Here is a 12,737-nt window from a genome sequence, read left to right as displayed (position 1 = left end):
GGCTTTCGTGGTCAAGTGTATCTTTGAGAAGATGGACGTTTGCGAGGGAGCGTTATTTGCTCCCATGTAAATTGTTCGGTCGACTGCTTCTGAACATTTGGTGCCTTTAATGAGTTGTGGGAAGACCGATTGTGGGGTGTTGGACACACGTTTGCCTGTTCTCTAGAAGTGGGAAGGACCTTTCTTGCCTTGTACATTATATGGATGATTTGGGATATGTTAGATGAGCGAGATCGGTATTCGCGGTTGGAAATATGATTTTTCATATGTTTGTTTCTTGTTATTCAGTGGCATAGAGGACGTTCCGTGTAGCTAATGTTTCGTGTTTGTAGAGATATGATTTCGAGCCTATATGTCGGGAATTATGCTGCGTTAGCTATCGGGAGGCTAGTGCTATATACTTGATATAGAGAAGTATAGTAAAAATGGTATAATATTATAGCAAAGAAAACATGTGTTCTTGTAATCCCCGAGTCTGGAGATGTACATAGGAAAGCGAGCACGCAAGGAAGCAGAGACAGTAACGCGATGATGTCGAGGTGAAACGATCGCGAATTTGTAGAACAGGTCTGAGAGTGATTTCGGTTCGCTGATGTAAAAGGGGTGATTTTGTATGATGTGGGATGCGAACTGCATGTTTACTAGATCGATAAGGTACTCGGTGATATATTGCTGGTATGGTGATCGGTTTCACGCTCCAATATTCCTGCGAGTCTGGTATGTATTTGATAATGGGGAAACAATTTTACAGGTTTAGCTGTGAATGTAATTTCGTGTTCTCTGTAATATAACGCCTGGAAGCATCAGAAAGAATATGTAGATCGTGCTTCGATACGTTCTGCATAAGTAATTGGGGGTGTAAATTCGATAAGATCAAATAAGAATGCTCCATCGTTTTTGCTGTGATATAGGGGTCTGTACATAGCGGAGGGAACGTTTGCGTATGTTGAATTCTGGAGGGGAAAGACGTTAGTAGCGATGGGGTGAGTGCATTAGATGTTATTTTCACAAGGAGGTTCTATTAGAGTAGGAATTTCGGTGCATACAAGGTGGGACATATAGAAAGCTAGCGTTAACTATTTCTGAGAGAATATACAATTTTGGAGAGGTCGAGTTGGTTATTATTTTTTAAAAAAAAGCATGCTAGCATAAGAATAAGATTGGGATCGTTGTTACATGGTGAGCCGCGACGCGGACGTTTCGCCGGAAGACCCGGCGTCAGCCATGCTGTGGTGAGCGAACACAGCTGAACACGTCACGTGTGTTCCGTTAGATGGAGGCATGCGGCATGCGGCGCTATTCTGCCATCTGCGATACAGACAATGCTGGCCTGAGGTGTCTTGAGTATGGGGCTGCACCTTGGAGTTCTGTGACGTGGGTATAAGACACAGTATAGACGCAACTTTCGCCTACGTCCTGGGGCAGCTCGATGCTGCGCTGCCGCCCGATCACGACAGCACCTTTGTCTAGGTGAAAACGTATTTGGATAAGAATTTTGCAGAAATGAAGTATGAATGAGATGCCACTGCTTGCGGTTTGCAGGCGGGGGCCTGTGCGTGGTTTCACACTTGATGGCTGCACCACGTCGTTGGTGCTGTCTGTGGGATCTACTGGACAGGAGTTGGCGGAGTGTGCTTGCAGGCGTTGATTGAATTATTTTGTGAGCAGGTGTCTAGGCTGTGCTATGAGTTATTTGGACAGTTTACGAGTACTGAACGTGTCTAGACATACCTATGCTGAATTATTTAGGAAGAGTGTGAATGTCTATAATTAAATTATTTGCATAAATTAGGAGTTGTCTGCGTGTCTGTAGAGTATGTATTGTGAGCGTAAGGATAAGATGGAGAGTGTTTTGCCTCAGTGAGATAAATATATTAGATCAGTAAATAAAGTGTTCGAAAGTAAATAGAGTGAACTCCTTCCTTACTCTCCCCAGCAACGTATCACATCCTCAGTAATTTTAGCATAATTCTCTCCCCTACAGACCACAATTTGGGATTAGGTCATAGGATGGATGACAGTACGATCTGAAGGCTTTAATGTGTACTATGTCAGTTGGACAGTAAAGCTCATGGTGCAGACACGGCCTGCAAACTAAAGACTTGTAATCAGATCTGTTTTCCCATCATTTCGCCCCACCATCTTTGATGAAGTCATGCACTGTGCACGTTAGTACACGTTAGTACTGGTTAGTGCTCATTAGTGCAGCTTAATACATGGTAGCCCGTTATCAAGGGTCGGTAAGGGGGCGTGGTGCTGGGTTGAGGATCGTGGTGGAGAGTTTAACTATTTGATTCCAAGTCCAGGTGGGTGTGGCATTGGTGAAAATTGATTCCAAGTCCTAGGTTCAATGAAGTCGAATCACGTGATTGATGCAGCAGCCAATAGGGGTGCAGCACTCTAGGGGTGGGGGAGGTGTTAGATCATGAATGAAAAACACACTGACAATGGAAAAATGTGGAACTTCTCATTTGGTAATTGAATATTGAAATTCTAAGTTGACTTATTGAATATGATTAAAATTGAAATGGGATTAAGTACTTAGATAATTGATAGGTTAGATGCGCGATATGGGTGTTAGTTTAGTTTGCATATTTACAGAAGACTATGTACGGAGCGTGTATGGAGGTGGCGGCCGACACGGCGCGAGAGAGAGCGGGCAATCATATGTGATCAACCGACGTCATGGTAGGGTCCTCTGGTGGGCACGACATGAACTGAGGCAGTTGGGTTGTGGAGCTCATAGAAAACACACTGTATATGGCCATCTAGAATATCAGTACTTGCGTCATTGCCCAATGTCGTGAAGGCATCCTCTGGTGGCACCGATATGAACTAAGCGAGTTGGAGTCCACACCCAGCGGAGAACACACATGCTTGAATTTGTTTAAACAATAAATACAAGTCCTTTTTTCCCGCCATTTTGTACGCTTAATAGAGATAGGCAGGGTGTGATGCATTATCATGTTGGAATTTGTACTTCGCACCATTTTTCTGGGCAAGCTTTTGTGGCACTTACCCACCAAAATTCAAACTTCCCGCCATAGTCCGCCACCTTGGATGACATCATCGCCGCCATCTTTGATGACGTCATCAGTGCCATGTTGGATATTGGTACTTTGGGGCCGTATCGATGTTGTCCTAATACTGTCGATAGAACAACTAATGAATGTCACTCGATCATCTTCTGTTCAAAATAAATCATACAAAGGATTCATGGGCATCAAATACGAACCAACGCAGGTGACCATCACCAAGTTGAACAGAGAAAGAAGTTTATTCAGTTGCGTAACAGCTTTAGAACCGAGAGGTTTATTACTTTTAGGACACAATTTCTGTGAAATTAAGAAACTATTAGATACTTTTGGGTCTTTTTTAAAACTATTCACATAATCTAAGAGTCGATATAAAAAGTTATTAGTGGAATTTGTGGAGAACACAATGTACTTCTGTACTTTTACTGAAAATCCAGCATAGTTTTGTGGTATCGTTTCTGATCTCCACTGCACTCCATTATGTATAGTCTACTTATAGTGCCTCTACCTGTGTGTCAAAGCATGTGGGAACAACGCTATGCAAATTCATGTCGCTTTTCAGGGAGAAAAAGGTAGATAATTCGTTTCATACATAGTTCCGGAAAATAACTTACTTGTACACATATTAACTGAACACCAGTCATCTGTCATTAATACAAAAGCTGATCCAGATTGTGTTTCAGCATATCGAATTTTTTGAATCCGCACGTATTTCAGTTTAACTGAACATGGTTTCATCATTTTCACTGTAGCTTCATCTATTGAAACACTAGTTTTTTTTCATAACGCTATATCTATTGCAGTTTATTGTTCAAATCTGTATGTTGACTCTGAACACGTTTTTTCGCTATTCTTCGTACATTATACTTTTCTGGAATATTCTAAGAGTTTATGATGAACACTGTAGCACGGCATTTTCAGCGAAATTAACGAAGGCTATCAGTCCAATTTACACGATTGGCTGGAGGATTTAGCACATGTTCCCAGTAATCTAAACAGCAGTTCAGACATAGCATCGATCTCTTTAGCTCCATTGAAGGAGCTCGTGCGTGCAAAACACTGCCGCAGTGAAGAAGAAGTAATTTTGAAATCAGAAGCTGACAGCTTAGAAGCATGCCGAAATTACTGGTGTGGTAGGAGGGACGGAATAATTAATGAGCGCCATTTCATTAAGACTTAGAGGTTTGTTTTCGAGGGTACTTCATTTCACTAATGATACACGTGACGAACCTCTATTTCCGTCAGATGCGAGACTTTCCATCGGCTGCTACAGACTCACATTCAAAATCTCTCTATGTTCGGCATTCAGTTCTCTTACTCCACAATTTGTTGTAGACTACGGATATTTTTAGCTTAATTGTAAAACCACCTCACTGTGCCGGTCGGAGTGGCCGAGCGGTTCTAGGCGCTACAGTCTGTAACCGCGCGACCACTACGGTCGCAGGTTCGAATCCTGCCTCGGGCATGGACGTGTGTGATGTCCTTAGGTTAGTTAGGTTTAAGTAGTTCTAAGTTCTAGGGGACTGATAACCTCAGCAGTTAAGTCCCATAGTGCTCAGTGCCATTTGCCATTTGAACCGCACTGTCTTACTTAGCTCAAACGGACCGATACATTGCTTTTTATGACTCTTAAAACATCAAAAACAAACTATATCCACACTGTAAAAAGATGGGGTTAGAATATAATATTCAGATAACAAGACTAACGCACAGGCAACTTTCTCGTCCCATTTTTCCATATCAGCGACCTCACTAGTTAAGAGACATCGACATTCCCTGCAGTTTATGCTACTTAGTGGCTCGGATATGTGGATTTTTGCTTTAGGAGGTGGATCAGTAAATTGTCTACCCTCGTTGCTGCCGTATCGTCTTATTTGGAAGAATGCTGTAGCAGGAGCTAAGCGATCTGTAAAGAAGCAACCAAACTGCTATTGCATTACATACACAATCAGAGCGTTTAGTATTCGTAACTATTATGTACCAGAATCCCATCTCAGTTAACTAAAGATAACGTCAATCTACCTTTATAGATATAGGTTCAGCTGTTTTAACCGCTAGATCTGTAAGATTCAAACTATAATATGCTTAAAAAGATAACAAAATGAATAAAAATACTTCAGTGTTATCGTCTGTAAATTGCTTTCTTAACCACACGGACATGACGGCTGCTGTAGTACTGAGGGTCCAATCAACAGAAAGCCAGAAAGCCATTTACGAAAAACAATGAAATACGAGGTGTGTGATAAAAGAAGTGAGACTGGCAACACTGAGAGCGATCTGGCAATGCTGTGTTGTTCTGCTTGTGTATACCGATGTGTTCATGCTCTCCAATTGTTTAGTCGAACTTTCAAATCCGTACAGCCTACACGTGATTTTTGAGAGGTCTACCTGGGAAGCTGTGTTTTTGTTGTGTGTTACAAAATTTAGAGCAGCATTATGCCATCAAGTTTTGTGTTAAAGTTGAGGAATGGGAGAGTGAAATGTTGGAACAAGCCTATGAGAAACATTCCTTACTAAGAGAAAAAAATTTTTCCCTGCCAAAAATCATTTTTGAAAGGGCGAGAACACCTTCAAAATGAACCTCGCCCATAGAAGCCCGAGGAAAATGTTGAACGTGTGCGTGCTCGTGTGAGATCAGACAAAATTTGTTCGTCCAGGACAAAGTGTCAACCAAATGTTTTTCAAAGATGACCTTGAAACGGTGAATCTAGAGATATCGGACATCGCAGACAATTGCTTGCTGCCTTACGACAACATCGCATGCCATACAGAGACTTCCATCTCGGAATTTTTTACGCCAAAAGGCAGTCATATTGCTCCACTGATCCGCTCTTCAGGTGATCTGCGTCCTTACGCTTTTCTGCTTTTCCCGAAAATCATCTCAAAAGAATGGCCTTTTTGGTTCTCCGCAGAACTTTGAAAAGTATGATACTGACATGTCAAAGATCCTAGCAGTTGAAGCCTTTTAGCGCAACTATCAAGACTTGAAACAACTCCAACGGGGTATGGACGCGCAAGGTATCTACTTTGAAAGGTCTAATATTACTATTTAAAAAAAAATTATAGATAGAAAGTCAGTATCATTCATTTTCTCAACACCTCGTACGTTTTAGCTTATGGAGGCGAATGCAATGGCTTGGGGCATTAATTGCATCTGGTTGTCTCATTTTTCAGAATGTTTTATTTTTATGTCGGTTCTATACGATTCTTAAAGTTCACTAATGGCATTCCTACATCAAACAATGTTCTCTCATTTACTTTTTCTTTGTTTTATTGATGGTGGTCATTCGGATTTGGCTTTTTAGGTGTGTATGTAGCGAATGCTTTGCTTTCAACACACGAAGTTAAAGCGCTGCTGGGTAAATGAATCATGTGGACCATGCACTCAACACAACCTACACTCATACAGGAAATTAAGATGACAGTTCTTTCGGTCATGTTCTGTCTGAACAAGTCACGTATTCTTCGGTTTTGGTGTCCAGCTGACTACAAAGATTTTTAACAATTTTCAAAGCAAATAATAATGGTTAAAAGATGTTTCACATTCGGCTTAGTGTATGTATGAAATTTAACGTTAATGAAGTTACCTGCAACACATTTTAGTGGTTGTAATCATCAGGAAAACTGATTCTCTTACGTTCATTTGTTTGATACCATATTATATTGCGTTAGTTGAAAGTGACGAGTCCCCTGAATTTTAAGAAAAAAACATTACAATATATTATTTAGTACAAAAAGAGTTACACCAACAGCCGAGGTTACCCATGGGCAGGAGTCAGTAAAAGAGTAGAGCCCTCCAAATATCTCGTTGCACACATTAAACGTGAAACGGAAGGAGGATATTACTGATCCTCTCAAATAGTTGAGTTCACTTACTTTTGCTCTTCGTATAATTGCTAGTCTTGGAAACAGTCGAAACAACCTCCTAACATGTTCTGCATATTACCACTCAATAATGTCTTTCTGAATAATTTTCTATATCTACATTTAGACCCACATAGATGTGTCAAATGCTCTCCTATAATCTAGACATATGGAATCGGCCTGTTACCCTTCATCCCGAAACAGAAGAAAAATTCGGAGTAGGTATTAAAATTCATGGCGAAGAAATAAAAACTTTGAGGTTCGCCGATGACATTGTAATTCTGTCAGAGACAGCAAAGGACTTGGAAGAGCAGTTGAATGGAATGGACAGTGTCTTGAAAGGAGGATATAAGATGAACATCAACAAAAGCAAAACAAGGATAATGGAATGTAGTCTAATTAAGTCGGGTGATGCTGAGGGAATTAGATTAGGAAATGAGGCACTTAAAGTAGTAAAGGAGTTTTGCAATTTGGGGAGCAAAATAACTGATGATGGTCGAAGTAGAGAGGATATAAAATGTAGGCTGGCAATGGCAAGGAAAGCGTTTCTGAAGAAGAGAAATTTGTTAACATCCAGTATTGATTTAATTGTCAGGAAGTCATTTCTGAATGTATTCGTATGGAGTGTAGCCATGTATGGAAGTGAAACATGGACGATAAATAGTTTGGACAAGAAGAGAATAGAAGCTTTCGAAATGTGGTGCTACAGAAGAATGCTGAAGATTAGGTGGGTAGATCACATAACTAATGAGGAAGTATTGAATAGGATTGGGGAGAAGAGAAGTTTGTGCCACAACTTGACTAGAAGAAGGGATCGGTTGGTAGGACATGTTCTGAGGCATCAAGGGATCACCAATTTAGTATTGGAGGGCAGCGTGGAGGGTAAAAATCGTAGAGGGAGACCAAGAGATGAATACACTAAGCAGATTCAGAAGGATGTAGGTTGCAGTAGGTACTGGGAGATGAAAAAGCTTGCACAGGATAGAGTAGCATGGAGAGCTGCATCAAACCAGTCTCAGGACTGAAGACCACAACAACAACAACCCTTCATCCATAGTTCTCAGTACATCTTGTGAGAAAAATGTAAGTTGAGTCTCGCTCGAGCGATGCTTTCTAAAACCATGCTGATTCGTGGACAAAAGCTTCTCAGTCTCAAGAAAGTTTATTATATTAGAAATGAGAATATGTTCAAGGGCTCTGCAGCAAACAGAGCTTGGGGATAATGGTCTGTAATTTTGTGGATCCCTTTCTCTACCCTTATTTACTGGAGTAAACTGTGTTTTTCTCCAGTCGCTTGGGACTTTGTCCTGGGCGAGAGATTCGCTATAAATACAAGCTAGGTAAGGGACCAGTGTCGTAGATTACTCTTTGTAAAATCGAACTGCGATTCAATCCGGACATGGTCATTTATTTGCTTCAGCTATTTCTCTACGTCAGATACGCTTATCTCTATGTCGTCCATACGGGAGACTGTCCGGTGGCCAAGTGACGGTGTACGATTCGCCTGTGTGAACGAATTTTTTTTGAAGTGAAATTCAAAACTTCGGTTTCCGTTTTGTTATCTTCAGCTGCCACACGAGACTCAGTTAACTAATCTCTTCGAAGGGATTCATTCATAGCAGAAAAGAAGGCATTAAGAACAACATGTGATGTTCGCCCGTGGTCATCACATAGGTGCAGCTTCAAGGAGTTGATCATTTTAACTACACCATCAAAGTACATACTCGTATATTCGCTGATGAAATTCTTCAAAAATAATCTATCAAAATTTGATAAGAATAGTGAATTCCATTTCTACAAGACTAGACGAAGAAATGGCCTTTACTTCTCATTAGTGGCTTAGAAATAATTTCAATATGAAGCAACAAGAATTTTTTATCATTCTCCCAATAACATAAAACATCTGACAGGTAACAAAGCAATTTACACATATAACCTAAAATTATTTCCATTAGTGGCTTAGAAATAATTTCAATATGAAGCAACAAGAATTTTTATCATTCTCCCAATGACATAAAACGTCTGACAGGTAACAAAGTAAGTTATACATATAACCTAAAATTTTTTCCATTGAACAAGGTCTTCTATTCCGTGGACGACTGTTCATTTAAAATCTGGTAGCTTCAGAGACTGAAAAAAAAGAAACAAGTCTTTGTACGTAGTTGCAGGAGCAGGAGTCGAAAATAACATATTCACTAATGTTAACGTTATTCACTTACACATATCTTGCAAACTAACAGGTTTCGCACCATTTAGACGAATGATATCATTCACATTTTCTATGGGAAGAGCAACTAAGTAACTGAAATGAAGTACGTAACGGTGGTGACAATGACCTTGAGCTTCTGGAGGATGTCCTGAAACGTGGAAACAATAAAAATATCTAATAAAGAATGGAGGGTAAAAATCGTAGATGGAGACCAAGAGATGAATACACTAAACAGATTCAGAAGGATGTAGGCTGCAGTACGTATTGGGAGATGAAGAAGCTTGCACAGGTTAGAGTAGCATGGAGAGCTGCATCAAACCAGTCTCAGGACTGAAGACCACAACAACAACAACAACAATAAAGAATGTAATGAGACGTGGGTAACGGTTGGGCACATACTCAATTGGGCTGTCGCTGAAAACTACAGCTGAAGGGATGGTAGTGCGGAAGAATCGCAGGTCCAGATTTAGAGTTAATTATATGGTCACCATCGTCGGTGTTTGTGGATGAAGCAGTTACACTAAAATGAAGGAAGAGTTACAGCTGACAACCAACAAGGATGAGAGCTGCATCAAACCAGACTTAGCGTTGATGACCGAAACGACATGCAGCTGTGGGTACTCGACTGCAAGATGTTACTTGAAATTTAGTATATCTTCTATGCAAATCAAACAAACTCAAGAACGGTTTCACTACAAGTATCGTAAGTTAATAATCTGTACTATCGAAGATATTGTTACTGGTTTTAGTACGTAAAATTGTCCTATCTCTACACAAATATTATGTTCTATATTCACTTACTTACAATTTTTTAAGAAAATAATAATTTGCAGTTAAATATTCATCCCAAAGGTGCAAAGGTCGGTACTCTATGCAGGTCAGTGCATTTCATGAATGTTGTTGTACACCACCCGGTATCTCACAGATGCTTTTTATAATGGTACACTGTCATGCTGGTAAACTCTCCGTCTGCATACCGATTCTCTACTTTTCTTGAGTGCACTAAGGGAGCATTCCCCTGTCCTCATTTTAAAAAATCATCTGTTTGACGCGTCCCGCCATAAATCCCTCTCCTGTGCCAAACTCTTCATCTCGGAGTAGCACGTCCAACCTACGTCCTCAATTATATTACGGATGTATTCCAATGTCGTCCTCTACAGCTTTCACTCCTTACAGCTTTCACTTCCTTTAGTATCATGGAAGATTTTTCTGATGTCTTGACACGTGGACTATCATCCTGTCCATCCTTCCTTTCAGTATTTTCCGTATATTCCTTTCCGATTCTGCGCAGAACCTCTTCATTCCTTAGCTTATTAGTCCACCTACCCTTCAACATTTGTCTGTAGCACCACATCTCAAATGCTTCGATTCTCTTCTGGTCCATGTTTCCCACTGGCCATGTCTCGCTACCATGCAGTACTGGTTCCAAACGTGCGAATTCCCAGAAATTCCCTCCGCAAAGTAAAGCCGTTGTTTGATACTAGTGGAATTGTCTTGACAAGGAACACCCTTTTTGCCAGTGCTAGTCTGCTTTTGATATCCTCCTTTCTCCATCCGTCATCGGTTATTTTGCTGCATAGGTGACAATATTTCTTAATTTCATCTACTCCGTGACCATAAATTCTGATGGTAAGCCTCACTCTGTTCTCATTTATGCTTCTTCACATTACTTTCGTCGTTTTTCGATTTACTCTCAATCGATATTCTGTATTTATTAGGCTGTTAATTCCATTCAGCAGATCATGTAATTCTTTTTCACTTTCACTCACGATAACAATGCCTTCAGCGTATCTTATCACTCATTTCATTTCAACTTGAATTTTACAAATTTCCAGTCCTGAATTTTTCTTTTATTTCTACCATTGCTTCTTGGATGTACAGAATGAACTGTATTGGCGAAAGACTACATTCCCATCTTACATCCTTTTTAATCGGTGTACTTCGTTCTTGGTCGTCCACTCTTATTATTCCCTCTCGTCTCTTGTACGTTTTGCATATTACGCGTCTCTCCCTACAGCTTATCCCTACCTTCCTCAAAATTTAGAACATCTTGGACCACCTGACATCGTAGAACGCATCTTCAAGGTCAGTAAATCCTATGAACGTGGTTGGATTTATCTTTAGACTTGCTTCCATTATCAACCGCAAATTCAAAACTGCCTCTCTGGTGCCTTTGCGTTTCATAAATCCAAATTGATAGTCATCTAATACATCCTCAAATTTCTTTTCCATTCCTCTATGTATAATTCTTGTCAGCAACTTGGATGCATGAGCCGTTGAACAGATAGAGCGACGATCCTTCTTAGGGCTTGCAAACTTCGGAAAGATCTGGATGAAAGTTTTCCGAAAGGCAGATGGCTATATCTCCAGACTCGTACATTCCACACACGAACGTGAACTGTTGTTTTGCTGTGACTTCCCCCAAAGATTTTAGAAATTCTGATGGAATTTTGTCTATCATTTCTGCCTTATATGATCCAAAGTCTTGAAAAGCTCTTTTAAATTCTTATTGTACTGCTTGATCTCCTATCCCTTTATATCGAATTCCGTTTCTTCTTCTGTCACATCAGATACATCTTCCCCATCATAGAGGCCTTCAATGTAGTCTTTCCACCTATCCGCAATCTCCTCTGCATTTAAAATTGGAATTTATATTTCACGCTCAATGTTACCACCCTTGTTTTTAATTTCGCCGAAAGTTGTTGTGACATTTCTATATGCTGTGTCAGTCCTTTCGACAGTAGCTTCATTTTAGACTTCTTCACATTTTTCATGTAGCTATTTCGCCTTAGCTTCCCTAAATTTCCCATTTATTTAATACCTAAGACTTTTACTTCAGTATTCTTCAATATCCCTGAATATCTTTATACTTCCAGCTTTCATTGCTCAACTGAAGTATTTTTTTCTGTTACCCATGGTTTCTTCGCAGCTACGTTCCTTGTATCTACCTACTTTTTGTCTCCAACTTCTGTGATTGCCATTTTTAGAGATGTCCATTCTTCTCAACTGAAGTGCCTACTGACCTACTCCCTACTGCAATAAAGCCTCAGAGAACTTCAGACTTAACTATTTATTCCTTAGTATCCCCGTATCCCACTTCCCTGCACATTGTTTCTGGCAGACTAGTCTCTTAAACTTCAGCCTACTATTCATCAATACAAAATTGTGATCTGAGCCCATATCTGTTACTGGGTACGTCTTGCAGTCCAGTATCAGATTTCGTAATCTCTGTCTGATCATGATGTAATCTAACCGGAATCTTCCTGTATCTCCCGACCTTTCCCAAGTATACCTCCTCCTCATGTGAATGTCGAACAGAATATTCGCTGTTATTAGCTGAAATTTATTGCAGAACTCAATTAGTCTTTCTCCTCTCTCATTTCTAGTAGCAATCTCAAATTATCCTGTAACTCTGTCTTCTATTCCTTCGGCTACAAACTTATTACAGCCCCCATGGCAACTAGATTTTCATCTCCCTCTACGTACTAAATTACCAGTTCAGTCTCTTCATCATCAGCTTGCGACGCTTCGTGTGTACCTGAACTATTGTTACCGGTGTTATTTTGCTGACGGTTCTGATGAGAACAACTCTATCACTGAACTGTTCGCATTAACACTCCCTTTGCCCA

This window comes from Schistocerca americana, chromosome 4 (genome assembly GCF_021461395.2).
Source record: "Schistocerca americana isolate TAMUIC-IGC-003095 chromosome 4, iqSchAmer2.1, whole genome shotgun sequence".
NCBI classification, from domain to species: Eukaryota; Metazoa; Arthropoda; class Insecta; order Orthoptera; family Acrididae; genus Schistocerca; species Schistocerca americana.
Note: the sequence above shows the minus strand (reverse complement) of the source record.